Consider the following 13,919-nt stretch of genomic DNA (forward strand, 5'->3'; position numbering starts at 1 on the left):
AAACTTGTGTCAAAACTTTGAACCTATCTACGTGACTTTAAGAAAATATTTTCTTTGAACCTATCTATGTGAATTTACCGAAAGACCCAAAGAATATGCTACTTCTTTCATATGGCTGAGCAACATCTACAAAATTTCACATTCAGGTGGTCAAGCCTGATAACTGCGTTAGGAGCAGCGGAGTGTATCGCTGTGATGTCTCCTTCGTATTTGTGGATCTGGAATTGCATCGTAATATGCTGTACGGTCTGTTCTGGATGGCTTTCAGCTTGAAAGCCATTAGCCCAGTGCTGTCACACATGTGTGGCAGCAAGCAGTGCGTGCGTCAGGACAAGCTTGGGCCGATCCCACTGAGGTCGCCTCGCGCTTGCGTGCCGGGTCCTGCGGCGAACGCTGCGCGCGTCGCAGAGCGTGCGGCACAGATACTTTGCTTCCCGTCTGCTTCGGCAATAACCGAACGCGATCGATGCTGGGTGGAGGCGGTCGTTGGTGTCACCAGGATTGGCTCTGTGGCCGAAGGCCCGCACCGTGGTGCTGCGCTGGTATCAATGAAATATGGATTCGGGCATCAGAGCCCAAGTCACCGAGGGGCCAGGGGGGTGAGACACGCGTGGCACTGGGCCCACAAGTTCGAGCTGCTGTGCTCTAGCTCTGGGCTGACTCCCTCATGAGCTCCGAGTCAGAGTCAACATGGGAATTGGTATCCTGGAGTTAAGGAAAAGGTTCCTTGTGTACACTGAGTGTTGTTGTCTTAAACCCATCAAATAGTGTACAAAAATGCAGGCCTCTTAATTCCAAGATCACCATGAGCATTCCATCCGTCTGTCCTGGCCGCTCGGCGAACGCAAGGGCAGTGAGCGACAAACCGGAGAAGTCTCATGCACAGGTAGAGGTTGCCTCCTTTGTGCAGACAGGGGGGCGCGCCACCAATGCAGCGTCTCATCTCTGCCAGTAAATATCCGTCACCTGACAGTTCCCAGCGACACAAGAGAACTGTAACGTGTGATTGGCGCTGGCGATGCACAAGGTGATTATCTATTTAAGACAAAGTAGAAAGCCCCTGAGAATGTCGACACTGCGAGTGACTGGAACCACAGCGAGCAGACGTGTGCAGCCCGTACAGCGGTGTTCAACGCACAAGCCCCTCGTCAAACCCCCACGCTTCATCATGGCTGCCACCGCCTGGCCACACCTGTCTGTTTCACAAGCAGCCACGGAAATGTTATGTGGGCAGTGTAACCTTCACGCAGGTTTCATCAGAGGACACTTTGATAAGGGGGCAATAGAACAGCGCAGCGAGACGAATGTGAGTACATGACCAACTTTCGATAAACGGGTGCTAAGTGCTCTAGAACTGCCAGGTTCAGCATGCGATGAATGGTACAGGATATAGTTGACTGAATGTTGATGCGTAAAACGCAACGGTTTCACATGTGCAATGGGTGGGTTAAATTCTAGAAAGCAACCCTATTTTCGCACAACAAAGCCAAGACCTGCACGCAGTGCTAACGCCTCTGCAGACAGAAGTCCTCGTCTGTTGAGGACCTTCCTCTTGCCCTGCTCGTCCTTATTCTTAGGTTTTTTCGGTAAAGTCACGTAGGTAAAACATTAAAATTAATGAATGTAAAATTAAATAAAAATCACGACGTTTCGGAGGCAACACAAGTCTCCGTCATCAGGTGGGACCGTCACAGCCAGATTTGCTGCATCAAGTGAGGCAATGATTCAAGATGTAATCCCTTAAAAGCAAGTTGAGGGGGGAGGAGAGGGGGGCGAAGCTCATCAGAATGTGGTAGCCAATGAATGGAACGTATCGGGAGGGAGGGGGGGCGGGGCTCAAAGACGGCACGACGTGTCACGTAGAACGCCTCGGGAGGGGGAGGAGGGGGGAGGAGGGGGAGGAGGGGGAGGAGGGGGAGGGGGGGAGGAGGGGGAGGGGGGGCGGGGCCAAAAGAATGAACGACGTGGTACACGTCGACGGCGTGGACGTGGTTGTGCGCAAGCAACTACTGCTGCACACGCCAACGCATTGGACAGAGAGGGGGAGGGGAGGCCAAACGAGAGTGTGGTGCAAGTGTACGTGGACATGTGTGTGTACAAGGACCTGTTGATACACATGATAGAAAAGAACGAAAATGCCCATGTTTATACCAGTGTTGGCTGAACAATGAAGAGAGTACTGTTAAACACTGGAGATGTTAACACTCGGTAAAGTAAAGTAAAATAGTGCCTGTCAGATAAGATGGTCCAAAAATGTGTAATTAAGTATTTTTTGCGTGGTTGATAACATCTTTCCAATGATTACTAAGTTTGTACCCATCATCACGGTTGAAAATCAACACTGGTATAAACATGGGCATTTTCGTTCTTTTCTATCATGTGTATCAACAGGTGCTTGTACACACACATGTCCACGTACACTTGCACCACACTCTCGTTTGGCCTCCCCTCCCCCTCTCTGTCCAATGCGTTGGCGTGTGCAGCAGCAGTTGCTTGCGCACAACCACGTCCACGCCGTCGACGTGTACCACGTTGTGCATTCTTTTGGCCCCGCCCCCCTCCCTCCCGATACGTTCCATTCATTGGCTACCACATTCTGATGAGCTCCGCCCCCCTCTCCTCCCCCCTCAACTTGCTTTTAAGGGATTACATCTTGAATCATTGCCTCACTTGATGCAGCAAATCTGGCTGTGACAGTCCCACCTGATGACGGAGACTTGTGTTGCCTCCGAAACGTCGTGATTTTTATTTTATTTTACTTTCATTAATTTTAATGTTTTACCTACGTGACTTTACCGAAAAAACCTAAGAATATGAATCATTGCAGTCACGAAAGCTTCAAATCTAGAACTGCTCGTCCTTGCCAGCCCGGTGGACACCCAGCATCATGCGTTGACAGCCACCATCATCAATAACCACCCGCGTCTTATGGTCAACAATGAAAGGTGGCGCTCATTTTGTCAAGAGAAGAGTGGCTGTTGGAAACTCATTGCACGCACACGAGCGGTCCCTGTCAGCGGCGAGGCAGGGTTTAGTGAATGCATTTTCAATGTGGTTCTTCAGCACCACCAGAGCGGTCCCTGCAACAGGCCGCGGGCACATCGCTGCGCTACGATCCAAAGCGACCCACAGATGGACAAACAGCGTTGTGGCGTACCCACCGACGCGCACTGAGACCCTGCGTTATCTCGAGCTGTTGGAGCCATAATCTTAATGGAGCTCGGCTTGTTGATAATGGGACACGCCCGGGCAGGACACAGCCCAGTGCATCTGCACTTTGTCTGCGTGTGAGAAGAGTCGAGGCGGATTCTCAATCATGTGGCAGTGGGGGGTGCAAAGCAGTGGGAGGCACGACCACCTTTGTGTTTTGACTTTTTGTTCTGTTTTTAGAAGCGACTGCCCTAACCCGATTTTCCTTTTCATTAAGAGGCCCTCACACCCCCTGCAGTGCAGGAGTCGGGGGAGATATTTTTGAAACAATGCTCCCAGTGAAATTCCTCTCGGGTTTTGCAAATATAGGAGCCTTCCCTTTAAAGTCTCCTAATTCTCGCTCACCGTTTTAAACGTCAGTGGGCTTTTTTCCTTGGCTGAAAACTGGAGGGGGCTTGAGGCAAACCCTATGCACTAGGATGGTTATTCTTCACTCGAGCTAAAACTAAATGGAGAATCTGGCCATCTTTATCAATGCACAGCTTTGTTCAGTATTCAAATGTTGCCTAATTTCATGTGGGCCAGAGATGGCAGAACAGCAATGATTTTATGAATCTGTGTGGAGTATTGAACATATTCCCTCATATGTGGGTTTCTATAGGTACCCTGGTTTTCTCACATATACCAAACATTCATTGATGAACTTGGCCAAATATTCCAATAGAAGACTATTGTAAAACAGTGATGTTTTACTCATTAATGTGAAATATTACCGCCGTTATCAGTGATATATGTATGACAACTTGACTGCACGTGAACCTAGCCAGTTATTCACACTGCATCTGTTGAACAACTGATATAGGCTAGGACCACCCCTGCATAGGTGATCCAGACCAGCTCGCTCGGACAGCCCTGCGAAGTGATGCTGCCGAGTGACAATCCCAATCGTGGGACAGAATAGGAATGGGTATGGAGGGGGGCAGCGGAGGGCAGCAGGGGGTTCTGCCTTCAGGCAATTGAACAGTGGAGGGACAGGCTTCGTCGTGCCCCCCCCCTCACCCAATCTGCAACCATCATGGCTACACAACACGTGACCCCCTCCCCAACACCGCTCCCTCAACCTCCAAAATCGATCTGGCATCCCTGCGGAACTTAAGCTAGATTTTTTTTTTAAACAGGGAAGGCCCACTGAGCTATATGGCTCTTTTTCAGAAGAGACCTGGCCACAAACGATAGCTCAACGAAGTGGTTTATCACGTGGAAATTTTATATCAGCCAAATACTCTAAAAACATGTTTCTAAATGTGAAGGGAAAAAGCGGAGGACCCGGAGAAAAATCCATGCAACCACAGGGAAACAGAAACTCAATATACAGGCGTCAGGGTAGGGATCAAAACCATGACCTCCTGTATACCAGGTGAGGTAGTTAACATCTGCTATCGTAGCTTCAACATCTTACCACGATGGCTTCAATTAAACCAGATCCTGCCAAGAACAGCGAGCACGTGGCTGTGGGCTGTGATATGGGTACACAGGCAGCGTCTTCTTCTTCAACTCAAAATCACCGTTTCCCTGCAGATAACAAGACGTGCATTCCAATATAAAAATCCCCCGCCGTATCGCCTTAACAGACTGAAGGAGCAAGTGCTGTTAACGAGGAGCATCTATGGAGGCCGGCACGGCACATGGGGGAATGGGTGGCCAGCACCAAGAACGACCGCCTTTGTTTCTCTCGTAGCGATGCTTACACACCATACCAAGTACTCTTTTGAGGCTGAGTCGACCTAGGGGAGGCCCAGGACCGGTTCAGATCATCGTCACCAGTGTTGATGGACGTGAGCAGCAATCGAACTCGCGTTGCCGGGGGTCGTAGTGCAGCGTGCTAACGTGCTAACCGCTACCCCATCCACTCCCCGTTGGACACAACAGAAGATTTTACTTCTGTAGAATATACACGTGGAGCACAGGATCTCCCCAGGAGGGTGAACAAATATTGACCGGAGTCTGCCTGGGGTTTGGGTTTGTGAACACGCAAGGTTTCTCCGAATTGTGTTTACTGTGCGTTAATTGAACAGCCCGAGTGTTTGTTCGGGGGTAGGGTGGCTGCACGGTCTGCACCACAGAAGCCACCAGCCAGGACGTTCCAGAAGCTCTGGCCTCGTAACAACGTTTCGGCTACTTCAGATTTTTAAAGGGAGGGAGATTGCTTGTTTCATGCACGGGCTACAACGCAAATGACAAAAATATGATATATATGAATGGCTCTTACTTTGACGTTATATCACTGTGTGGCCACATTAAAGCTGAAATCACAAAAAGTTAACAATTCCATAAGACAGGAATTGCTAAAGGTATTTACTGTGTTATATCCAGGTCATGAATAAACGGTGTTCGCAGAAAAATAAATAAAATCCCTTTACAAGCGCTGCCTGCATTATTAAGAGCACCTCGCTCGTCGGGGGGGTCGGTGACGCGGTGAAGCACGTGACCGCCGCGCACACACGTCGGCAAGCAACCGGTGACTTTACAAGTCAGGCACCACGGGCTGTGTCTGCACCATCGTCTAAACCGGGTAAACCATCGATGCCTTTTCGTAATGAGTGCAATTGAACAGCCACGTGGCATTGTGCTTTTATGCTGGTGACCCCTGACCCCCCGTTGCCCCGGATTATCCAGAGTTGACCAAGCCAGCTTCATGGCATCTGCTGCAGATTGGGCACCGCGTCGCATTGGGATCTCCGTTCTCACTGGGTGACACTACTTTGATTAAGCACGCGTGGTTATTCGTGTGCGCAGCCATTTCCCACGGAGTGTGCCAACCACCGCGCATGCATCGCTCCAGGGACCCCCGAGTCACCTCATGGCTGCCCACGTGAGTTTCACCTTCGCTCTGAATGTATCCTGCACATATGCACAGATACATTTGACACAACTCTACAACTTCACTTAATTGTGACACACTGACCCAGATTGTTTCCCTCATTTCAACCGGGCTCAATTCCAGCGTTGTAGAAAATTATTCACGTTTCAACCGAGCGGTGGAAATGAGCAGTGACTGGGCCATTTCAGAGCAGATACAAGCACATTTACAGAAAACTGCCTGTCCAGCTGCAACACAGGGTGAGCATTTCCTTATTACCGGAGTTAAATATAGCAACAGTCTTTCGCTGCCGTGAACGTCCGTGGACCTTTAATATAGTGAGCTCTCCGCAGCCATCTGCAGCTGGTAGGTTATGCTCATGAGTCCACGGGTGTGAGAAGTATGAGTCTGCCTCTTCCATGCTGACTTACTCATGCCTTACTTTAAGGCCATTGGGCCAAACGTTCATCAGTATTGATTTGAAGATTTCGTGACTGCAGGAATCCATACTCTTTGGTTCTCTCGGTAAAGTCACGTAGATAGAAAATTAATAGATCACGACGTTTCGATCGCAACACAAGCGACCGTCATATCATCTCTCTTTTTTAATTTAGCGAGTTCAAAACGCTCATCCTTGCTGATTTAATCCTCTGTAAATTATGTGATTCCTGAAATGCAATATTCTGGTGTCTACAAACTAAGTTGTGGCAGCGTGAGCAGTTACATTGGGGAAACGAAACGACATGTCTCAGACCGTGTTCGCGAACACAAGGCAGATCTGAAGCATGGTAGGACCAATACCTCTGCCGTTGCTGATCATTGTTTAAAGGCTGTGGGCACACACGAAATTTATTTTTCCAAGACGAAGGTACTCTGAAAACCCACTGGCCATCATCAGAGATTTGTTCATGAAGCCATCCAGATATATAAACACAGACACAACTTCAACTAAGAAGATGGGTACAAATTGAGCAATCATTGGAAGGAGCTGATTAACCAAGTCAAGTCTTAACCTGCTGTGATGTTTCCATCCTTCCTGGGATTTTAACGGACTCTATGAGTTGCATTATTAGGTTGGATGTCTTTGTATTGAAGGGCTGGATGTCCTTCTCGCTCAGTCACCGATGCTGCGACATACTAAGCTCGTGCATTGACATGCTAATCTCTCACAATACAACAGCCACTTCCACAGCCTCAGGGAGACCATCTCTAGCCCCGCCCTCTTACCCTGAGGCTGCACCCATCTCAGGCCTATATAAGACCTTGTTTCAGTAGCTTTCTCTCTCACACCTGAAGACGGTCGCTTGTGTTGCGATTGAAACGTCGTGATCTATTAATTTTCTATCTACGTGACTTTACCGAAAGAACCAAAGAGTATGTCCATCAGTATATTTGTGAGCACATCGATTTATTTCGTATTTGGTTCCTAAACACGCGTCCACTTTATGTAGAAATGAAATATACCGTATTTTCCCGCATATAGCCCGCATACGCATATAACCTGCAGACGCATATACCCCACAAAAATAGCGTTTTGTGCAAAACAAATTTCAGATAGCCCGCACCTCCATATATCTCGCATGCATTCATATCTTTAACGTCATTAACGCAGCTTAATTCCATCATATTCATACAAAGTTTACATTTGTAAGACATTACGCTATCAATTGTTAACATTACAATCATAACATGCACAAAGAAAACAAACTAACCAGAAACGAGTGAACTTAAAATAGTAAATAAGTAACAAAAGTAAATATCCAATAAATAAGTAACACATAACTGGATAAGTAAGTAAGCGTACTGTTAGGCTTACCAGTATTCGACCTCATCACATTACAGCTACTGGACCGGTAGTTACCCCTGTACAGTTTTAGCACTGGTAGATTGCACACTGCGCAGACAATAGCGGCACTACGGTAACGCCATTGCCTCCTGGCAACAAAGCCATTGGAAGTTTGAAACAAAGCTCATGGTCGCGACTGTATAGGGCTCAGCCAATAGCAGCGGCCTAAGGGAATCAGCAATTATGATTCCGCGCCTGGTAGATGCTTGTTAAGGCCCTTCCCATTGTGTAATCCAAGGCCTCAGCTGAAACTTTCGCACCCCCCTACAGCCACTGAAAGTATTACGGTAAACAAAGTGCACCTCAAACATTGTCGTTTCATTGTACAAACAATTCGAATAATTTAAAACGTGATAACATGTGCAATATTAGCGTGAGTGGTTTTAGTCAAAGGTAAGTGTTGCATAGTGGATAGTCCTACCATGAAAAAATTAAACGAGTTATGACATGTCACACGTGTAAAATATTTTTGGGATAGCCCGCACCTCAACATTGTTTTGTTTGTAAAAAGTGGTATGCCCCGCGGGTTATATGCGGGAAAAGACGGTATATGGGCCAAGCCACGAGCCGTAGGTCCCACGTGTTGGCTCAAGACACTTTGAGGCGTTGCTTTCCAGGGCCCTGCAAGGAGGCCACTTCTGTGACGTTCGCTGTCAAGGTTCCCACTCTCGAGTGGACGTGAACCGCAAGCCAAGCCCGTGTGGACGGCACGACGCAGTGGCCATCAGAGGGCGCCCACGCCACAGCACCACCCCTCTGCTTGCCCAGCTCCAGCGACCCAAGGGCAGTGCTCATCCACACGTGGCCTTTGGCCAATCGAGTAATTCTACATGATGATGGCAGGACTCTGAATATTTAACAAAGCGTTTCCTGATGGCTTTCCACCGATTGGTGGAAATGTCACGTTCCCATGTCCGGTGATAATCCTTCCATTAAGCACGCCCTTCCAATACTGATTCACACCAAGTGTACGTTCCACACTGCTATGGCAGGTACCAGTCCCATTAAATACAGCAACATCTGTTACATTTCTACCGATCGAAATTCCACATTACCATGCCAGGAATTAGTTAAACACACTCACTATTGACTTTCCACCAAGCAAGGAACATACCATGATTTTGTGACTGGAGCCTGTTAATCCACGATTAAAACCCACCCATGGGTTCACATCCAACTCTTTACTCCGTGACCCCACCAGACGCACAGAGGCGCCAACTTCTCACTATTAGCAATTCCACGTTCCCATGACAAGCCATAGTTAATTCCTTATTAAATGCAACCAGCACTGCTGACGTGCAGTCCGTGATGCTATCAACAGGTGGTGTATATTTTACCGACCCTGAAGGAATGATGGTGATGATTGTGGGGGTTGGGATGCTGCACATCTGCAGCTATAAGAAGGTTACATCGCGCAGTCCTCACTCACACACGCAATCCACAATGACACGTGTGTGGAGCGGTGGCAGTGGGATAGATCATTTAACTGAGCCCCGCATCTTCGATTAGCACGATTGACTACGTACGGTGCAAAAGAAGTTCAATATACATACATACGGCGACCTGTAGTTCAACTCCTGACCTTGGCTAACATCTCAACCAGTAGTGGGCCACTCCTTCACTGAACAGTGTGATGAATTACGATAAAATAACACCCATGACCGGCGTGGCTTGGGAAGGCTCTCATCCAGCAGTAGATTTACAAATGGCTGTACCATACATTACAAAAATATCACTCAACATAGGCACACAGCTCACTCGAGCGTCCTTGGCAGTGATGGTCGTGATAGGGTAGGCTGTGATGGGGGAGGCCGTGATATGGATGATGGGGGAGGGATGTGATGAGGGTGATGACTCAGTACGTTTAACTGGCTCTCGTTAGCATATCAATTAAAACCGCCCCCTGATTAAATTACGTGAACCGACACCGCCCTAGCGGGCGCTGTGCAACAATCGAACACAAAGGCCACTTACTCGCCCTTCTAGCAACCCCTTCAGGACAAAGTTTTTACAAACACCAGATCGTCTCTCCCTACAGAGTGGATGTGACTTGGTGTAGCTACGCCACACTTATGATGAGGGAATGATTCGTGGATAAATGGTTGATCGGGTGAGTGAATGGGTATATGGGTCGGTGATTTGGTGGGTCGGTGATTTGGTGGGTGGGTGATTGGATGGGTGGGTGGGTGAATGGGTAGGTAAATAGTGAGTCAGTGAGTGAATGTGTGGGTGAGTGGGTGGGTGAATGAGTGACCGCGAATGAGTTCACTCCGGATGTCGCTCCCCCATCACACACACACACCAACAACCAGGCACTGTAAGCGCGAACTCCACTGTGCAACTCAACACTGGAGCTGCGTTGTATTTATACGAGCGGCGTGCTTTTGTCAGAGCGTGCCACACGCCGTCTATGAACGATGCACGACGGCGCTCCTGTTGGTGGTGATGATGATCGCGGGGAGGATGGCGACGATGGATGTGATGGGGTCGCATCGTCGCCTCCACGCACAGCTCCCTCGCCCTCCGTTTGGGGCGGGGGGGTGCACGACATCAGCGCTGTGCGGTGGCCCCCACGCGACCCTCGGCACAAGTTAGACACCCACGCACTCACGTCTCACACTCATCTCACACCCACTCACACATCTCACACCCACTCATCTCATACTCATCTCAAACGCACACCCACACACATCTCACACGCACACCCATTCACTCACGTCCCACACTCGCTCACATCTCACACCCAATCACACTCACATCACATTCATCTCACATCGCACACCCACTCACACTCACATCTCGCACACACCGAATGACCAACTCTTATCTCTCTCACGCACACACATACCTCGTCACTTTGCGGATAAGTGCTGCTGTTGCTATTTTTATTTGACCAGGTAAGGCCCACTGAGCTATATAGCACTTTTTCGGAAGCGACCTGGCCACAGATGATAGCTCACCGAAGTGGCCCTATCGTGTGGGTATGTAGAGCAGCCGAATACTCTAAACGCGTCATGTTGACTCTAAACGGAGGACCCGGAGAAAAATCCACGCGATCACGGGGAAATAGAGACACGCAAACTCCAAATATATATAGCAGGCATCACCAGGGTCGAGCTCGAACACACGAGCTCGTATAGAGCAGGCGAGGGAGTTCACATCCCCTCGCCAAGGTGGCGGTCCCGCTGCTGTTTACATTCGAATCGATCTCGGGCAGCCCAAGGAGACCAGGTGAGACAGCACCAGCCACTGCTGTTAGTCGCGACAACAGGAGGACCCGCTCCCACTCACTCATCAACACACTCACAACTCAAACACCACCCCGAATACAGTACATCACTACAGCACCTTTCACAGGCTGGCGATCGTTGTTTGCAAGCGTCTATGAAGGCCGGCCGGCACGGCACATCATGTCTCCGCAGTGGCGATGTTTACACACCGCTCCAGGTACTCACTTGAGACCGAGTCTACACCAGGGCGGCTCAGCTGGACCTGCTTTAGATGGTCGCCACTGCTGTTGTCCGTAAGCTGGAATCCAACTCGGGTCGCAGCGCGCTAACCACTGCCCCACCGCTCCGCACAAACTCAACACTCGCAGCGGCGCCGATCGCCCCACGATCCCCACAGCCTCACCTGGGCGATCCAGGGGCCCGACAGCAGCGGTAGCAGCCGCAGGTGAAGTGAGTTGAACTGGTGACGCAGGTGAAGTGAGTTGAACTGGTGACGCAGGTGAAGTGAGTTTAACTGGTGACGCAGGTGCGGCCCGAGCGACGCGGGACGTGGGTCCCGATCTTCGTCTCTCTCTCCTCTGCCGTCTCGCCTTCTCGCTCCAGTCCCTGCCGCCTCCTCGAGCGACTTTTCCGCTCGCGTCGCGATCCCGTGAGCGCCGTGTGAGGCAGAGCCCAGCCCTAACTACAGCCCTGCCCCCACGCGCGTCTCCTCCTCCTCCCCCTGCTGCTGCTCAACCACGCAGCGCCACCCCCTCCCATCCTCCCACCACCCCTTCGCTCCCCCTCAACCCAGCACCATACCGCCTCCCCCTGTCCCTCCCCTCCCCTCAGTGCCACCCTGCACCCCCTCACCTCTCCCTCCCTCGTCAAACTTCACACAAGCCGTTCGTTGTCCCATGGGGGTTAGAGTCGAGTTAAAGATAGGCGCGGGACTCGAGAGAGACAGGCTTGGTTAGGGGCGAGTTTCCCGAGCAGCGGAGTTGAGTATTTGAGACCATATTGCGAATATAGATATACTTGCCGATGGATGGATGAGTTTAGTTTCAGCAACAGGGCAATAAGTAAACACAGTGCCTGCAAATACTGCTGCTCTATGCATTGGACAATCACTTAAATGAGCTCCCACATGGAATAACGAAAGATTTTCTAACGAGTATCATAATAAAAAAGGATCACATGTGATTTAGAATGAGATTGACCTGTGATAAAGTTTTTTTTTACATACGACTTATTTGTATTGTGTTCTTTCGTGTTTGCCACGAGACAGTGCCTCCATTGTAGATGGAATGAACGAAGTGAAATGAAAGCTGATCTCTTGACAGGCCGTCTGTAAGAAGCTCTGCGTGAGAACCCGTGGCGTTTTCTGTCACGGCACATCCAGTCACCGATATTGACAACATAGCCACGAGTGTTTTTGTTGCATCACTTAATTCATACTTCCCCTGTTAAGGCCAGAATTGGCAAGCAATAACAGATGAAATGTTAATTATTGGCAAGAGTGAATAGATTGGGGACCTTAGAAGAAGCAAAAATTCTAGTTACAGAAATACCTCGCCGAACGCGGGGGTTACGTTCCTAGAAAATGCCTTGTTTGGGCAAAAACCATGTTAGACATGTAATAAAGGTCGTGGAAGCGACTTCTGGAGTCCGGTCTTTATTTTTCTTTCTTTACAACACTCCTTTCACGCTGCTGACAGACAGCGTGAGAGGGATAGAGAGAGAGAGACGCGCGCATCAACGTGGCAGCCTGGACCCCCGCTCTCGCGTGGCCTCTCCCTCCGTTCGTTCCAGTTCTGACCACGTGTTGTTCGTCTCCACTCCTATTTAATACCCGGGTCACGTGGTACCTTTCCACCAATCCTGGTTAGCCTCTATGGAATCTTCCAGACTCCATCGTAGGCTCCTGGGACCACGCCCCTGACTCGTCTCCCCATTGGCTGTGGCTAAAGCCAGCAGAACCAATCCTCTACTTACAGCTATCACCTTCCCATTACGTCAGGGCCACGCCCCTAGGCTTCCCCCCATTGGCTATGGACCAGGACCGGCAGAGCCAATCATCGTGACAAGTTGTGATCCGTCAGCGACCCGGATATATCCTCACATTACAGACAAATAATAGCCCATATGGGAAATAAAGGGTTGCATTCCTGGGTCAGAATTTGCCACCCCCTCTTTGTATAACTGATTCTACATTATTTTCCCCCACTCGTTATTAAAAAAACCCATTAAAACAGACAATGGAATGAAATATATTCAGACATAGTGTCTTGCCTCACGGCAGATATGGAGCGTACGTTCACATGAAGTTCCTGTTTTTTTATGCTAATTTTGGTCACGTGACCAGGAAGTGACGATTTTAGATTTTCAGTGAACCACGCGGGCATGGGCCATCTTACTCATAATTCAAGATGGCGGCACGCATCGCATCTCAGTGAGACCACAGCCGCACTTGTCCATTGTGGGAGCTTAAGAAGCATTGTCTGTAAGTTTGTTTATATTCCTATAATATTGGCAATGCTGTTGTAATGTTGGAATGACCGTTATAGTGATGTAAATGCCTTTATGGTGCCGTTAAGTTGTTGTAGTAAATACGAGGCCTAGTTAGTAACGAAGCCTGCGACTTTCCTTATTGTGGATGTTACTTGTGATTTAGTAGGTCGAGTCAGACTTGTGCCTATGTTGCGATCCTGAGAGTAAAGATGACGAAGTATCTCATCCACAGTTTAGTGTTATGTGTAATGCTGTACTTTTGGGGTGCAGTGCGATGAATACACGATGTGCCTGTATGCAACGCACCGGCTTGTGCTCATGTCTAGTTGTTCAGTGGTAATGT

General features: G+C 49.3%; 1 protein-coding gene across 1 annotated transcript in view; it reads right to left on the bottom strand.

The window, feature by feature from the left end:
* The window catches only part of LOC144722915 (ras association domain-containing protein 8-like), a 32,667-nt gene extending 20,360 nt beyond the window's left edge, over positions 1-12,307 (bottom strand). Inside the window, exon 1 of the mRNA XM_078601332.1 lies at positions 11,490-12,307. The gene's annotated coding sequence lies outside the window, so the exon portion shown is untranslated. The remainder of the gene's footprint in view (positions 1-11,489) is intronic.
* Between the last annotated feature and the right edge of the window lie 1,612 nt (positions 12,308-13,919).

This window comes from Lampetra planeri, chromosome 16 (assembly GCF_965212315.1).
Source record: "Lampetra planeri chromosome 16, kcLamPlan1.2.h2, whole genome shotgun sequence".
NCBI lineage: Eukaryota > Metazoa > Chordata > Hyperoartia > Petromyzontiformes > Petromyzontidae > Lampetra > Lampetra planeri.